At 38.2% G+C, this 4,538-nt stretch overlaps 1 long non-coding RNA gene across 1 annotated transcript; it reads left to right on the top strand.

Moving 5' to 3' along the window:
- Nucleotides 1–916: 916 nt before the first annotated feature.
- On the top strand, nt 917–2,246 carry LOC307040793. The gene is made up of 3 exons (XR_013808612.1): nt 917–1,027; nt 1,486–1,791; nt 2,085–2,246. It is a non-coding gene; the product is annotated as an uncharacterized lncRNA (long non-coding RNA).
- Nucleotides 2,247–4,538: the final 2,292 nt, after the last annotated feature.

Below are 4,538 nucleotides of genomic sequence, written 5' to 3'. Positions count from 1 at the left end.
AAGACATGTTTTATTGGAAACATAATGCCACCAAATTGTTTGTCAACCACAAGTCAAGTTCATATGAACTACCATGTCCATGTGTCAACAAAATAATTACTGCCAATGGTCATCCATTTTTTACATTATCTGTGGGTTCTGTTAAGATGTGTGAACTAAAACAACAGGCAGTGGTCACATAGAGGAGCACTTCAAGGAATGATTTGACATTGAGGAGTTAAGCTTACCTCTTTGCTTGCCACTGGTTAGCATAGCTTAGCATAAACTGACTTGCATACAAGCATGTTTTCCCCTGACCAATTCAAATGTTATTTCTTATCTATTTCATCCATAAAATGCTCTTGAATATTTCTTGCCAGAGGACAGTCACTGTCATTAGTTTCTACCAAATGCCTAACATCATTGCAACAACTAGACTGGGCCAAACTAAAATAGTATTGGGGAAGGTTACAATTATTATCGGGACAATAATGAAACAAGAAAACAAACTGCATTTTTTGTCAAGGCAGAAGGTATAAGAAGAATAAGAATAACCTGGCGGAGAAACAAAAAAACACTTGTGTTCTCCGTCATGTCCGATTCCAGAGTAAACGGCTTTGTGAAAGAGGATGTCTACATTAAAAAAGTAAAAGATGGAAAACCAGTGTATCATTTTGCACACATTGTGTTATTGAAGCCTACAGCCAATGCATCTCTGATGCTTTGTTGATTTGAAGAGTGTGGGCCTGAAAGAGCAAGACTTGAAATCCCAGATGGCTGGCTTCAGCATTTAATGGCTCATCCCAGTTCAAAATGGAGTGGAAGCTCAAACAACGGTTTGCCTGGAGCGTTCAGCGCTTGACAGCATCAAATTAGTGCCTCTGCTGGCTGAACTGGAGGAGACACTACATGATGCTTACAAGCAGTACTCCCACTCTGAAAGGCTTTGCTCCCTGTTCACTTCAAGTTGGACAATCTTCAAGAGCTGAATACCTAGCAGATGGTCTCTGATAGACTATCAACAACACGGTAACTTATAGCAATGCAGGTTGGTAACATTTATTTTTGTTTAATAACATTATTAATGAACTTCTCAACATTTTATTTATAATAGTGGCATTTATGTAAGCCCTACAAGTCCAAAATTAGATAGTCTTTAACTTGTGATCATTTTACTGAAAATCTGTAAGGTAAATTGTGCTGTGATTATATTTCAAGCAATATTCTTTTAATGTTATGTTATATTTTTATTTGAATAATGTATGTTTTCAATTTCATTGTAAATATTACATATATTTTACACATTTTATATATTGAATCAAGTCCAAAGAAAAGTATATTCATTTTGATGCATTAAAATTAGGTTATTTTAAAACCATTTCTTAAATTGTATTCAGAATGAGTATGATATTGCGATACAAAATGACATATACCACGGTGGAGGATTTTAACCATAATTCCCTCCCCTACTTGCAATATGTTGGGGTTTTATTTTTGTCACGGCAGTTTAGAGGGAGTTTCCAGACCTGCAAGTCTTTGTTTAGCTACAGGCACCTTGAACCCCAGGTAATGTGTCAGCGGCTGCTTCAGGATGCTGTTGGACAGGAGATCAGTTTGAGCATATGAAGGTCACAATGGAGGTCGCACAAGTGTTGATCATCCATGAGCTCATCTTGCTGAGAGCGTGGATTCTCCAGCATGAAGAGAATTATATCGGACTGGAGGTCTCTTCTGTTCACGGCCCTGCTGCACAGGAATTTGATGCAGAGAAAGCTGTCATCGAGGGATAGAGCATGGCTGCCGGACCAGAAGGTACAAGACTTATTCATGTCCCAAAATTCATTTTCATGAGGCGTCTCAAGGTTTGTCTCTTGACTTTGTTACAAATTGTAATCCTGGAAACTCTGGTCTAAAACAACATAGGACGGAATATGATTTGATTGAATATTGGAATTACTTTTCTGTTTTTTGCATAATCGCTTAATTTAATAAACCTTTTAAAGCCCTTATCATTGATGTCCAACCCTTGATTACATTCAAAAGTTTGACAAACTTGGAGCATTGCGTTTCGACTTTTTTTGATAACATAATTTGTGTTTTCACAGGCACAGTTTAATGGAAGAAGGACATCCCTGTTGTTGCCAACTTGCCGTTCATTTGTGGAATGAACGATTTACCTCTAATGTCAATTTTTTCTGGGTTTAATTAAATGATAAGGTTGATAAACGATCATTTGTTTTTATTTTTTTGTTTAAGGTCACTTTGAATGTTTTAACCAAATGATAATGTAGTAAAATAAAGAATAAAGATCTGGCACCGTCCCACTCATTTAGGCAATTGCATTTTTGGGACATTTCGAAGGTGGTGAAAAAAGTCCCATTTTCTCTTTAGGTGACCGCCTCAACGTTTTTAAAAGGAGTTACATTCCCCATCTTTAAATACAATAATCAATCAATACTGACAGCTTACTATTAAATTCATTTTTTTTAACCCAGGCGTAGTGGTAGACAGATTCAGATTAAGAAAAGACTAAGAATTCAAAACAATAACGGAGAATCTCTCATCCCAATTTGTAATCAAAACACTTCTAATATTCAATTACTCTAAGAGGTTTGTCCCACAGGTTCTACTCAAGCCAGAGTGTTTCACTGAAATGAAACCCTAAAACAGTTTGCCACATCTATTTTAGATTTGCTCTTTGCCCTTATCGTGTTGTAATGCAAGGCGGGCATCAAACAACACGTGTGCTTTGGCAGAGCGCAGCAGGTTGGCCTTTCTGCAGCAGCTCTGTTGTCGTACTCAGGGGCTGCTGTTGTGCCTACAGTCTCCAAACATGAGAGGATGATGGCAGAGGCAGCTGGGATGTAATAAATGATCTGACCAATGCCAAAAAAAGAATTGATATGACTTGGCAGTCGCTCGAGTCATCCAATGAGTGGCTAATATCACAGATGTTCAGCTGAATTCAGCCTTGAGCACCTTAACTGAGCCCTGAAAACAAATTCAGAGCAGCCAAAACCCGACTGTGAAAGTAAACTTAATCAGAAATGTCACCCTACAGATGTCTTAGCCAATGAGTAGATGAAAAAAGTCCATGAGTGAAATAATCAATCCCATCCTATTATCATCATCAAGATGCCAACTCCAGTAAAACACACTCACTGGCCATTTAAGTCCTGCATAATATTAATTATTCTAAATTCAGGGCTTGTACTACTGAGCATCATGACATTCCTGCATCATAAGTTTAACATTAAATTGAATAAGAAAAATGTGTCATCATAGTTAACAATGATAAGACCAAAGCAAACACTGTGAGTAAAGCAACAGTCTGATGTTGTTTGCATGATTACAGAATGTGACAGAGCCCAGTGAAAATCCTTTTTCACGAGAGAAGCTTTTATTATGAAGAGAGTTTTCACTAAACCTGTTTGCTGTGCCAGTCTGTGTCTCTTTCGTGTGGCTTTATGGGTTCCTTTTTCTACATAAGCCCTCTATGTCCTCAGCTGTATTCCGAAATTAGAGTTAGAGAATTAATGAAAATATGGATTTTCTCAAACTAGTTTCACCCCTGTGTCATTTTTTTAATTGCCAATGCTGTTGTCAGTCTGTTTTTATTCTACATACCCATCGCAGACTGCATGTTTTATTATGTTTTTAAAGTCTGCTGTGTCCTTTGTTTGAGCTCAAGTTCTTTACACTAAAGTATCTAAAAAGGTGACACAGGTAAATTATGGGACAAGGATATTATGAGGAGGAATAATTGGAACGCGGCATTCTTGAGGGACTTGACAAATATTTCAGTATTAAATGTGACCACAATACCTCACAATGCTACTGTCCTTGAGAATGTGGCTGCTGATAACTAACACGTTTAGTCCCTTTGGCTACAGTGTGCAGGTAGTGCAGCAAACTGCAGATACAATCATTCAAGGTTCCTCTGTAGGGGAACAGGCCTCACTCTGTACAATATAAGGGGGAGTTCAGGAGTTACATGCAGCTAGAATAGACAGCTAGGGAGAATCACACACCTGGTGAGGATGTGCAACATTTCAGTGGGTGCCAAGCATGACCTACATACAGAGGACCTTTGGGGTAAAACCACATGCGAGTTGGTGCTGGAGTCTTAATTTGGGGAAGTTTTGGAAATAACACTTGACAGGGAGCGCAGAAACAAGGCAACAAAGTTTTGTGTTTTTGAGTTCAACTTTCCAAAGAAACAGATATAGCTGGTTTCGTGGTTGCAAATGAAAGATACTTAGATCACAAAGTGAAAGAGTTACAACCACCTTTTCATTATCAAACAAAACATTTTTGCTGAAATCAGTTCCAATTTATGACTTGACTTCTATTTCAGTGGCACATGCAGCCAACAAGCCGTCCTTTGATTTGCCATTTTAAAAAGGGCACTAGTACCCAGACAAAAAGGGCAGTAGCTTTTTGTCCCCCAGACCCCGCATTTAGGCGATTAACTCAATGTGATACAGGATATGATAAACAACATAATACATGTGAGATGACACAGAGGTCACAGCATCTGTAGGTATTCAGTTCCATTG

The sequence above is a fragment of the Notothenia rossii genome, assembly GCF_949606895.1.
Source record: "Notothenia rossii genome assembly, chromosome: 5".
Classification (NCBI taxonomy): Eukaryota; Metazoa; Chordata; class Actinopteri; order Perciformes; family Nototheniidae; genus Notothenia; species Notothenia rossii.
Note: the sequence above shows the minus strand (reverse complement) of the source record. Positions and strands in the feature narration are given on the sequence as shown.